This window comes from Delphinapterus leucas, chromosome 2 (assembly GCF_059928025.1).
Source record: "Delphinapterus leucas isolate spDelLeu-1000000601 "Yukka" chromosome 2, BTC_Dleu_Yukka2, whole genome shotgun sequence".
Taxonomy (NCBI): Eukaryota; Metazoa; Chordata; class Mammalia; order Artiodactyla; family Monodontidae; genus Delphinapterus; species Delphinapterus leucas.
In genome coordinates, this window is record NC_143130.1 from 162226012 (window position 1) to 162239792 (window position 13781).

Sequence of the window (13781 nt, forward strand, 5' to 3'; positions counted from 1 at the left end):
CTTCAGTTGGAATACAAGGATCTCTGAATTCAGTTATCCTGGAAATCCTTGCCAAAAATATGAAGATACGAGAACATTCTTATCACCGGCAAGGAAAGTAGGTCTCAGTCATTTTTATCAAGTTCTTGATTTCAGTAATCAGTATGGTCAATTTTAGGAAAAGTAAAATAATTGAGGTTGTTTTGAACTGTTATTAATTTTGAAGACTGTACAAATAGAGAGATGATCTTTATTGTGTTTCAACTGTGGTATCATCAAAAGAAAAAAAAATCTATGGGTTCAACACATGGATCAGTCATTTCCTGCCTATGTGATCATGAATAATGTATCTATAGACTCAATTTCAGCTTCTGAATCTATAAATGCAGGGTGTTAAGGATTAGAGAGGCTAGCCATACATCTGGCCCTCAATAGAGATAATATAGTATGTTTTTTACAGCACAGGTTTTGGCATCAACTGGCCCTGGGTGATGAGTTGTATAACCTTGAAGGTACATGACTCAACCTCTCAAGGACTTTAAAACAGAGACTGTAATAATACCTACTTCAGAGTGTGGTTGTGAAAAATAGAGGAAATATTACATAAAAACTGCTTGTCACAGTGCAGTCAATCAATCAATATATACATATATTTTTTTCACTAGTTTTAATAACTAGTAACAGTCACAAATACTAATAAGTGATAACAAAAGATAATTGCTATGGCTATTATTGTTCCCATAAGAAGGACTTATGATCATGTCATTTTGACTATTTGAAATGTATAATTTAAAATACCAATTTACAATTTTGAAAACAATAGGCATATTTGAAGTGACATAACATATAGATTTTTTATTCCGGTAAGGCTTTAACACTGGCCACTGAAAATTAGGTGCCAAGAACAGAATTTCCCTAAGTGGTGAGAGTCGTTTTGAAAATTCTTTCATTTTCTTTTTAAGACGTGAATGACAGATTAAAGTTGCCAAACCAGGTTATTACCAAGAAACTTTTCTAGTATGATATAATTAAACAGTATGAGAGAGGGCAATGAAATTTCTTAGTTTTATTTCTAAAAGTTCTAGGAAAAAAAATACCCCAAATCCACATTTTGGTCATTGCTTATGAAAGTTAAGAAAAGAGATCTATTTTCTCTTCTAATTTTAAATGCAAGAACACATATTCTGTTACGTAAAGTTTCAATGTCTAAACACAAAACTATTAAAATATGTATTGGAATCAATTTATAATGATTAGGAGTTTGAATAGGAAGCAATGTCTTTCTGGTGTCATTTTTCATAAAATACCAGTCTATTTTATTATTTAATTATAACCACAAGTTGTTTCCTTTTCAGGGTAAAATAGCCAGTATTATTTTACTCCTTATGTGAGTGTTCTCCAAGTTTATTTATTCTTGTCCTAACTTTTGCCCTAATGAATGCATTATCTGTTCTTTCCTAATCCTGCTACACAGGAATTGTAAGGGAAATACGGCATGAGTGCCTTTTGACCTTAATCTTAAATGCATTTCAACATTCCTGAAAGTCAAACCAGCGTGGCTTTTCACTTCTCCATTCCTGAAATCTCATACTTGGAGTGTGTTGTGTTTGTCTGCCTTATTTGCCTCAGGACAGAAATCCTGACCTTCTGGGCCATTAACTCTACCATGCACCTTTGTGGTTCTTGAGAGCTAGTTTACCTTGGGGAAAATAAAATAGAGCAAGAAAAACAAGGACTCAGATTATTTTATAAATGAAGGAAAGGCAGATGGTAAGATCAAACATTTAGAATATCTTTGAATTCTTTCATGTAAATATCTATATGTATATGTTTTAAAACCATTAATATATTTTTATTTATACATTATATATATATTGCATATGTATTTTTTTCTTATGTAAGTTTCTATTAACTCCTATATTAAGACAGGGGGTTGGTGCTATGACCAGGTCATGTGCTTAAAAAGTGAAATATCTGTCTATCATAATAGATAAATATCATAAGCAAAAAACAGCCAAAGGAGTCAAACCCAAAAGAGGACATTAGTTATGATTCTATTTTGTACCAATCTATGTTCTTGGAGATCATGCTAGTAACTAGCCATAACAAGGCAGTAATGACTAGACAAGAGTATGAGGGGTGTTTCTAGATGTGGGTCCTTGGATATGTGTGTGATCACTATGAAAATTCATCGTTATACTATTATGACATAGTCCTTTATATATATTTCAATTTGATAGTGTTATAAAAGGTACTTCATGTAGAGAATCAAACTTACAATTCTTATTTATAGAGGTGCAGGCTTCTTATATTTTATCAATCTTGAGAGGCACAGAAAATTGCATTTTATGAAAAGACTGTTCCAAAAAGAAATAAGGAAAGGAACTATGATTTAGCATAAAATTACCAAAAATGTCTAATTATTCTTCAAATATTTTTTAGCATGTTCTCTTTAAATGATAATACCCTGACAGGCTTTGGTCACACAGAAGTGATTAAAAGGGAGTCCTGCATATATACACTACCAAATGTAAAATAGATAGCTAGTGGGAAGCTGCTGCATAGCACAGGGAGATCAGCTCCGTACTTTGTGACCACCTAGAGGGGTGGGATAGGGAGGGTGGGAGGGAGGGAGACGCAAGAGGAAAGAGATATGGGAACATATGTATATGTATAACTGATTCACTTTGTTATAAAGCAGAAACCAACACACACACACAAAAAGGGAGTCCTGACTGCAAGGAGCTTACAGTCTAGTGGGAAAGAGAACAAAAGCCAAGGGAAATTAATATAATACTTTTAATAGGTTAATTACTCTAATAAAAGTGTATTGCCTATGGTAACATTGCAGTTCTGAGGGAGAACATATGGAAATATGCATTTGTACATCACCTACACACATCCTCCCCTATACTTCTTTTTTTTTAAGTCTTTATTGAATTTGTTACAATATTGCTTCTATTTTATGTTTTGGTTTTTTGGCCACGAGCCAAAAAGGTCCCATGTGGGACCTTAATTCCCTGACCAGGGATTGAACCTGCACCCCCTGCACTGGAAGGTGAAGTCTTAACCACTGGACAGCCAGGGAAGTCCCTTCCCCTATACTTTAAATCATTTCTAGATTACTTATAATACAATGTAAATGCTACAGAAGTAGTTGCCAGTGCATGGCAAATTCAAATTTTGCTTTTTGGAAATTTCTGGATTTGTTTTTCCTGAATATTTTTGGTCCAAGGTTAGTTAACTTTGTGGATGTGGAAACTGCAGATTTGGAAAGCCAAGTTTGCTCTCAACATTTTCTCAGTTGAACTCCAGATGAGACACTAATGAGCCTTCCTGAAGATAAGGCCAAAAAAAGAAAATGTATGTGGCTTCTGAGTGTCCCAAATGATGATGCCTCAGAAGAAGGACGTATGTGTGAAAGGAGGATAAACTGAACAGCCCACAAAAACTATTTTAAAGGTAAGTAATTTCTACTTGAAGCTAAGACTCTTAGCTTCTAAACTTTCGCTCTTGGCTAATTTAGGATTCGTGTGGTTTATCAGCAGGGTTTTAGAAGTAACAAATTTATTTACAGAACAGAAACAAACTCACAGACTTAGAGAACTAACTTATGGTTACCAGGGGTAAGGGGTCAGGGGAAGGAATGGATTGGGAGTTTGGGATTGACACGTACACATAACTATATTTAAAATAGATAATCAACAAGGACCTACTGTATAACACAGGGAACGCTGCTCAAAATTTCCCATTTAATAACCTAAATGGGAAAATAATTTGAAAAAGAATAGATACATGTATATGTGTAACTGAATCACTTTGCTGTACACCTGAAACTAACACAACATTGTTAATCAACTATACTCCAATATAAAATAAAAATTAAAAAAAAATAAATATGTTTCTTCTTGTCTAGGCATAACACAAAGAAAACAGACCTGTGAATACTTGTGGTGAAAGGGAAAAATTTAAAGCAAACAAACAACAACAAAACTTTTCTAGAAGAAAAGCATTTCAAAAATAGTTACTATCCTGGAAGGGCTTGAACCAGTGAATACACATGCTTAAATCAACTCCCTAAAAAATTATCATTGGAAGTATGAGTTTCCTTCAGAGTCCAATGGGCTAAACATTTATTTGAATGAATAGAAAAGCAGCTCTAATGAAAATGTTTAGTTAAACTTAAATGTTATCATACTGCAGATATACCAGCTCCCTCATAAAGGGTTCCATTAGTCTACATAACAAAGTCAAAACTTCTTATTACAGCACACAAAGCTCTTCATCATCTGGATCCTGACCATCTTTCCAGCCTCTATTTTCTTTATCCCCTCACACTCACACAATGTATTTCTACTGGGGTGACTTCCTTAAAATTCCCAAATCAGTTGTGTTTTGTCATACTTCCACATCTTTAAATATGCCCTTTGCTTTACCAAGAATGACCATTGCATCAGAGATAATACATCCCAATACCTTCACAATGCTTAACATAATGAAGGATTTCCATAAAGATTTGTGGAATGTAAAACATGAAAGAGCATTAGATTGTATTTGTGAACTTAAAGACATTATTCAAGGTTATTGAAAGATGCTAAATTTAAATAATCCCTGAACTTGCAATGATGATTACCTCCTTCACTGTCCTGAATCCTCATCAGACACAGCTCACTTACTCTCACTGGGTACCTAATAAGAGAATGGTTCAGGAGACAGGGCCTGAGGTGAAATGCAGTTGTTCTTGATAAGTTTTGAGACCGAGAGTTTACATGTGGAGTGAAGTGAAAGTATGTTGTTTTTCCTACATTGGAGCTTGAAAATGCCAATTCACATTCTCTCTTCCAGTTATCTATGCTCATTGTCTATTCCAATATCACTGCTGATTTGTAAAATTCTCTTGAATGTAACAATACTAAGAGGTTGCAATTATTAGAGGTTTACTGTATGCTAGGCACTGGCATATACTGACTACATCATTTAATACTTTAAAAAAATGCCATCAATTAGATTCCAATAGATGCACACATTATAAATGAGGAATTTAAGGCAAGGGATTATAGATAGATTGCCAAAGGGTACACAGCTGATAAGAGATGGAGCCAGGATTTTAAAACATGAAGAGCCCAGAGTCCTTGTCTTTAATTTCTATACTATCATGTTTCCATGTTTCCCCTGTATTAACATATATTTCCCACTATGTTCTAGGCTCAGAACTCAGTAATCTGTATTAACATTATCTCATTTGAAATTTACTAGAATTTTGTTTTCTTTATAGATGTCAAAAACATAACTCGGATAGGTGAAGACCCTTGCCGTAAGCTGTGAAATTAATTAGTTAATTGTCAAAACTAAGTTCCAAATCCACGTACTCTAATTTAGAGAAAATCAATAATGAAATGATTATGCTTTAGAAGAAAAAGCAGGTTATTTCATAAATGCCTTCCAATGACAGTAGTATGGGAACACAGAAATAATAACAAGAAAAATGTAAAGAAGCATGGGATGAAAGGGGTAACTCTAAGAAGTTGTGATGACAGGCAGAGACCCAGATGATTTCTATGTATTTCTCTCTAGTTAGGTTAAAAGGATTAGGGCTTTACCAAAATGTTGTGCACAAAGACAACTGTGGACCTAGAATGCTTTCAGCCACGTGTAATGCAATTTTAGAAGAAAGCTCACACATTATCCTCTCCTTCAATGAGTCCTTGAACTTTACACATAAAACCTGTCTTCTGTCTTCTTCCTCACCCCTGTTTATCCTCTCTCTTATCATAGACCACATTTATTTAAGTATTTGCTAATACAGAATTATGGCTCAAAACAACACTCAGTTAGTGCCATTGCCAGTTTAAAGACCCAGTTTGTCTAATTCATTCCTTTGATTGAATGCCAAGGTATGCAGTTTCATTTTTCTCATTTTATTCTCAGTACCCAGGGCAAAACTACAAAAGCGTTCACAGTCAAACAGAAGAAAGGAAACTGGAAATAGTTACAATATACAAAATAAGCTTAATAATGTGGATATGAAGGACTTTATGAGCTCATAAGAGTAAATTCATAATTTAGCCCAAGGAAGTCCAGAAAGACTTAGTAGGGCAGGAATTGTCACCCGTGTCCTCCTGGAGGTTTGGGGTAGGACAATGGATGCTTAGCTCTGAAGAGACAATTTTCGTTGCAATTGCTCCTTTTATTTTAAACCTAATGCAGCTTTACTATCATTCATAATTTATGTGTTTAATTTTGGATAGTAAAATATCTAAATCCTTGAGTAAAATGAAAAGACCCGGGAGAAGCCCCTTGCCATAAATGAAGTCCAGTTTAAGGATCAGAGCCTAAGTAGAAGACTGCACCTGGGTGAGTGGAGGTCTGGGTGTGGAAGGAGGCCCAGTGGATGTGGCTCAGGGTGTGCAAAGGCACCCAGTTCTAGAAAGCTAAGAGGTCTGCATGTTCCATGAAAGTCAGGAGACCAGAAAGGCTGGAGCACAGGGCAAGCAGACAGTGAATTTTACTACCAGTGTAGGTGCTATTGGCTTTGGGGGGATTGGATAAAATAATAAGAGTTTAAAATTGCTATCTGAAGATGTTATCACACATTTTTAACTCAGTTGTTTCCCCAGATAGCTGTCACAGCAGGCTGTCCTCTTGTGTTTGGGGTACTTTTTTTAATTGGGAAAAGAAAGGGAGAGCTATGCTTTAAGTTCTTGCTCTAATGTCATCTTCAATTTCCACTCTCTTCATTCATCAGGCCATAGAAAAGCAGAAAGTAATGCCTGAAATTCTGTTTGTGAAATACTACTCTCTAAACACTGTGGGAATATGAAACATGAAGTTTTCTGTAAAATAAACTTTATTATTAATATTACTCTTGTTTTAAAATTTTAATTATACTTTTTCATTTATTATTAGAGCATTTTTTAAAAGAAAGCTCATTCTACATTCCCCACTTGAAACCAATTTTTATTTTCTCTTGGTTCTTTATAGTGTTCTTTGTCATTTAAAAGTCAAAGTGTTCCACATAGAAAAATGCTACCCTTTTGTTTTATGTATTAAGTTAAACTCCTGCTTTCACTCTTCCCTGAGAAGCAAATGCCACCTTCTCACACAGACATACACTTCAAGTCTTCAGCTTATTCTGATCATTTAAAGTCATTGCTCTTATGTACTGCAAGCTGTAACTGCTTATAGCAATATAATGCCATACCTGACTAACATAATTGTAATGCAGTTACTAAATATTTTTTACATGGCAGTATCTGTCTTTAGATAACTATTATGTTGGGTATTATTATAACTCTCTTTGTATCATTGTGGCTTGAAGATGTATAGAATAGAGCTGGCTTCTATCTGCTGAGCAATTAAATGAAATATTATAAACAGGACAGTCTATCTGTAAAGCTTGAATGTTTACTTGCTGAATTAGTGTTTAGCAGAGAAGCGGTTGCAGCATGTAGTCCTCTAGGAAGGAACACATTTTATCGAAAATAATGGCAGCTTGCTTCCTTTATGAGGTCTGTATTCAGTCCCTCTGTTATTAGAAGGTGATAACAGGGCAGGCAATCCAGCAAGTTTTGACTGCATAAGAAGACAAGGAAGGAGATGGAAGCATCCCCTCTTCAGCTCACATTCAGAGATTCTGCTGACAGAATAGGATAATAAAAACTGGCATTTAGATTATGGCTTTCATCCCAAGATCTCAGCCTAGGCAGAAATAATTTCCCCCTTTCTATATAATATGATCATCATCACTGGGGTACCTTTAAAAAATTACCTTTAAAGAGCCCAGTCACCTATCCAAATACCCTCATATCCTCATCCATACAACAATACATAGGAGTTATAGTCAACAAATTGGGATTTTTATAAGATCTGAGGTTGCTTTCCAGTCTTCTTTTTATAATACTTGTGCTGATGAAATGATTATGAGACCTATTCTCACATCCTAAAGAATTATGACACAGTATTGGTCATTAGGGTCATAGACACAAAAAATTTTATATGAAGGAATGTTAGCAAGTTTCTATACTACATTTCCTTGAGATGAGCTGATGTTATCTGTCTTTGATAGCCCGATCCAAATAAATTTCTCTCCCTTTGAGTTGTTATAGCATTTACATCAAAGAATTTCTTGCTTCTTTAGGCATTGTCATGAGATTTATTTATTTTAATCTCCCATTAAAAATAAAACTCTTTAGAATAAAATTGAGATATAAGATTGCATCCCCCTCACTTTGCAATTACCAGAGTTTAGAGTTTAGTAGGTTTTCAATGGACAATCAACAATTAATAAATTACATGCTCTGAGGAAGAGTTCTATACCAGATGGCTTTCCTATTTCTTTGAAATATATTCTTCTATTTATGCATCTCAAGGCACGGCAAACCTGGATTATTTTTTTAAAAGTGTGGGTTTGTGGAAGTGACAGACTTCTGATTAAATTATGTCTGTGGGCTCCTTGAACGTAGGACGTCTGGATAATCAAGGTTTATTCCATACTGTAGTGGTTTATGACTGGGTAGACAAGCTTTAATTCAAAGGACCTCTAGACCAAATTCATTCATTTTAGGAATGGAGCCAACTGTACTTGTAAAATCAAGAGTATTAAAACTAGATACATTTGTTAAATAGAGAGTTATCTACAGCAAGAGAATATAATTTTTCTGTCAGTCACTTTGCTGTCATGGAATTGAACCTAATCTTTGTCACACAGGTAGGACCCCAACTTTCACATCCAGACTGTTGATGGCAGAAGGCGGAAATGGAGAGAGGGTGACTTATTAGTAGCATTTGTTAAATTTGAAGCAAACTAATCCTGCCACCTTGGGTCGAAAAATAAACAAGGTTTTGAAAGAAGAGTACGTGCTTCCTAAATTATTTAAATCTGTACTATAATTAATATAGAGCATCATTGATTTAATTAAACTAAGTTGCTTTCTACTAGGGAAGGCCCAAAGTTAATTAGCACCATAGCCTTAAGCAGTTCAAACACACTGAGAAAGTAATTTGGTGGTAAAATGCATGTTTTTCTATTGTAATTTCAAAGACCTTAGCAATTTCTTATTAGTAGTAGATTTATCCCCCCAGTGCATTCTTCTCTTATACAGCTATATGAAGTTAGGTATTATAGATACATTATCTGTAGTGAGAATGGTGCCAATTGTACAAATATGTCTGTTTAATACAAACTTAGAGCTCCATGGAGAATTGACAGAACCTTCTGGGTTCAACATCCCTGGGGATTAAAAAAAAAAAAAAAGATTCTTCTGTCCACTCTCTTGCTTTTTATCTTCAAAAGTTAGTGAGCACTTGCTAAGTAAAAGGTAGCCCTGAGAATACAAAAGGCAACCTAAGTGTGAGATCTGGGAGTTATCTGCCATTTTTCTTCATTCTCCTACATCCAAGAAATAGCCACTAATTGCTAATTCTGCCTCTTCAAGGCCAAGATTACAGGCACAAGCAAAGAAAATGTTTTCAGAAGAGACTTTTAAAAAGCCATAGTCTTTCCCTACCTCTGATGCTCCTTTCATTTGAGCTGCTTTTCTTGTGTTCTAACCAACCTCTCTTTAGACTCTGAGGTTAATTCTCCACACAGTTTTCAGGGGAATTTTTTTAAACACCAATCTGTCCATGTGAGCCCCTCCACCCCTTACCCCCAGCTTAATCCCTCCAATGAATTCCTGCTATATATCAAATACAGTCCAAACTTCTTAAAATGAAACCCAAAACTCCTGCTTAGAAAATGGATCTGCAGCACAAACAGGCTTGCCGATTAGATAATTCCAACAGCTAATGATTTGCATCTTTTGTGCTTTTCTCACTGTGTTCTCTCAGCCTAGGTGGCCCTCTTTGATCCTCACCCACTTCACCAACCCGAATCGTTTTATCTAGCATTCACCAACCCCACCTCCCAGCCTACTCTGAATCTCTTGTGCTGAATCACACGTACTGTTTGAAACTCCATAATATGGTATTGATACCCTGCACCTTACTCGTGACACAACAGTAGATACTTGCATATGGTGTGCCTGCCTCACTAGATGATGAGCCCTTTTAGAAGAAGGGATGTTCTTAATTTATCTTTATATCTGTAGTGTCTACTACATAGCCTGGCTCATCATATAGTTTCAGAAATGCATTGTTTACATCTTTAAGAGGAAATAATTTATTTGAGTTATGTAATAATAATAACCTGTTATGGTATACTGTCTAAATGCTAGGCACTTTGCATGTATTATCTCATATAATTTTCCAAGTCATCATGGCATATTTATGTTACATGAAACCTAGAAAATTAAAACTCAGAAGGTTTGGGGACTTAAGCATGTGCTTTATTTTATTTTATTTTGGCCATGTGGGATCTTAGTTCCCCAACCAGGGATCAAACCAATGTCTCCTGCATTGGAAGCATGGAGTCTTAACCACTGGACCACAAGGGAAGTCCATTAAACATGTGCTTTAGAATAGAAGTTTGATGACTTAAGGGAGTCAGTGGTTCAAGAGTCAATGCTCTTAATGACTATCCTGTAGAAATCAATTGCCTAGACCATATAACTTAAAAGTCTGGGCTGTTATTAGCATACTCCACATAAATACAGTTAATATTCCAAGGATCAAAGCGACACTACAACCTGGAGGCCCAGGTGAAATTTCATGAGAGAGTTTAGGCTTGAGTCTGATTTTCCCTTCTGGGTTTAGATTTTCTCTTACTTCTCCCAACTGACTCCTTCTATCCCTCCCCCTGCAGTGTTAAACTTACACATTTATAGCTCCATTATGGGTATTCTCATAAGCAGCAAACTTTTGAGTGTTTTCTTTTTAATCTCTGAGGACTGGAATGACTTGATCTTCAAAGATGCTGAAAATTTTGGTGACCTTGACCTCACTCTGAGAGTATGCATTATCTTTTGGAGAAACTTAACCAGATAAACATATGTTCGCATAAAATCAATAGTTGACATATCACATCTTATAGTGACCTGTCAAGAGGAAGAGCTACTATAAATCCAAGCATCTGTAAAATGTAAATTTAGAGGGCATAAAAAGCCTGTACCATAATACAAAGCAGTATCTAGTCAGAAGAATATAGAGACGATAGAAAAAATTTATGCACTAACTATAAACTTGAATACACTATAAGTAAAGCACCTGATTAAAGTACCTTTTCCTCTCTCCTCTGTCTATTGTCTGGTACACTTTCTAAAGAAAAGCAAAAGACAATGAACTATGATTGCTTAGAGATTGAAGAGGTCCTTCAAATCTTGTCTACAATTGGAGAATGAAAGGAAAAGAAAGGTACCTTTTCGTCCCTTAGAATCCAATATCCAGAAAAATATCAACTCCTCTCTTCACCCTGCCAAGACTCAATGTCCTTCCTCCCCATTAGAATCTACTGAAGAGGGCTTCCCTGGTGGCACACTGGTTGAGAGTCCACCTGCCGATACAGGGGACATGGGTTCGCGCCCCGGACTGGGAGGATCCCACATGCTGTGGAGTGGCTGGGCCCGTGAGCCGTGGCCACTGAGCCCATGTGTCCAGAGCCTGTGCTCTGCAACGGGAGAGGCCACAGCAGTGAGAGGCCCACGTAACGCAAAAAAAAAAAAAAAAAAAAAAAAAAAATATATATACTGAAGAAAAAAATTGCAATTATCTATATTTTGTTGTTAATAGTTAAGTATTTTATCAATAGATGGGCATTTGCACTTCTAGGCTACTTGCTCAGCTAAGTATGAAATGTGTCCCCAGAGTCCAGCTTCTCCATATATATCATTCTAAAAAACCTGCTTTCAGAAATCAAAAATGACAAAAAGAGATAGAGAGATATACCATGTTGTTGGATTAGAAGAATCAATATTGTGAAAATGACTATACTACCCAAAGTGGTCTACAGATTCAATGCAATCCCTATCAAATTACCAAGGGCATTTTTCACAGAATTAGAACAAAAAAATTTACACTTTGTATGGAAACACGAGGGACCCTGAATAGTGAAAGCAATCTTGAGGAAGAAGAATGGAGCTGGAGAAATCAGGCTTTCTGGCTTCAGACTACACTACAAAGCTACAGTAATCAAAACAGTATGGTACTGGCACAAAAACAGAAATATAGATCAATGGAACAGGATAGAAAGCCCAGAGATAATCCAGACACATAATATACAACAAAGAAGGCAAGAATATACAATAGAGAAAAGACAGCCTCTTCAATAAGTGGTGCTGGGAAAACTGGAGAGCTACATATAAAATAATGAAATTAGAACATTTCCTCACACGATATACAAAAATAAACTCAAAATGGATTAAATACCTAAATGTAAGGCTGGATAATATAAAACTCTTAGAGGAAAATATAGGCAGAACACTCTTTGACATAAATCACAGCAAGATCTTTTTTGATCCACCCCCTGGAGTAATGAAAACAAAAATAAACAAATGGGACCTAATTAAACTTAAAAACTTTTGCACAGCAAATGAAACTATAAACAAAATGAAAAGACAACACTTGGAATGGGAGAAAATATTTGCAAATGAAACAACTGACAAGGGATTAATCTCCAAAATATATAAACAGCTCATGCAGCTCAATATCAAAAAAGCAAGCAACCCAATCAAAAAATGGGCGGAAGACCTAGACATTTCACCAAAGAAGACATTCAGATGGCCAACAAACACATGAAAAGATATTCAACATAACTAATTATTAGAGAAATGTAAATCAATGAAGTATCACCTCACACTGGTAGAATGGCCATCATCAAAAAATCTATAAACAATAAATACTGGAGAGGGTGTAAGGAAAGGGAACCCTCCTACTTTGTTGGTGGGAATGTAAATTGGTACAGCCACTATGGAGAACAGTAGGAATTTCCTAAGAAAACTAAAAATAGAGCTACCATATGCCCAGAAATCCCACTCCTAGGCATATATCTGGAGAAAACCACATTTTGAAAGGATGCATGCACCCGGTTGTTCATAGCAGCACTATTTACTATAGCCAGGACATGGAAGCAACCTAAATGTTCATCAACAGAGGAATGGATAAAGAAGATGTGGTACATGTAAACAATGGAATATTACTCAGCCATTAAAAGGAACGAAATAGTGCCATTTGCAGAGATTTGGGTGGACATAGAGATTGTCATACAGAGTGAAGTAAGTCAGAAAGAAAAAAAACAAATATCATATAATGTCGCTTATATGTGGAATCTAGAAAAAAATGGTACAGATGAACTTATTTGCAAAGCAGAAATAGAGTCACAGATGTAGAGAAAAAACTTATGGCTACCAACAGGCGAAGTGAGTGTGGGATGAATTGGGAGATAGGGATTGACATATATACACTAATATGTATGAAATAGATAACTAATGGGAACCTACTGTATAACACAGGAAACTCTACTCAGTGCTCTCTGGTGACCCATATGGGAAGGAAATCTAAAAAAGAGTGGATATATGTATATGTATAACTGATTCACTCTTCTGTAAGCAGAAACTAACACAACACTGTAAAGCAACTATACTCCAATAAAAATTAAGAAAAAAAATAAGAAAACTGCTTTCAAATTCAGTGATGCCTTATTGTCAAATCCAATAGCCCATTATTTATTTTCTTAACTGAAATTCTACAGTCACATATTGTTGACCAATTTATTTTTCCCTAGTATTCCTGTATTTCTTTTTTATAATTTCCTTTCTGATTTCTTCCTATGATTCTCTTCCTCAGCTTGCTCCTAAATGTCAGGATTCCTCCCGCTTCTTTTCTGTTTAATCATTCTATACATTTCCTTTGGATTAAGTCACCCAAGTGTA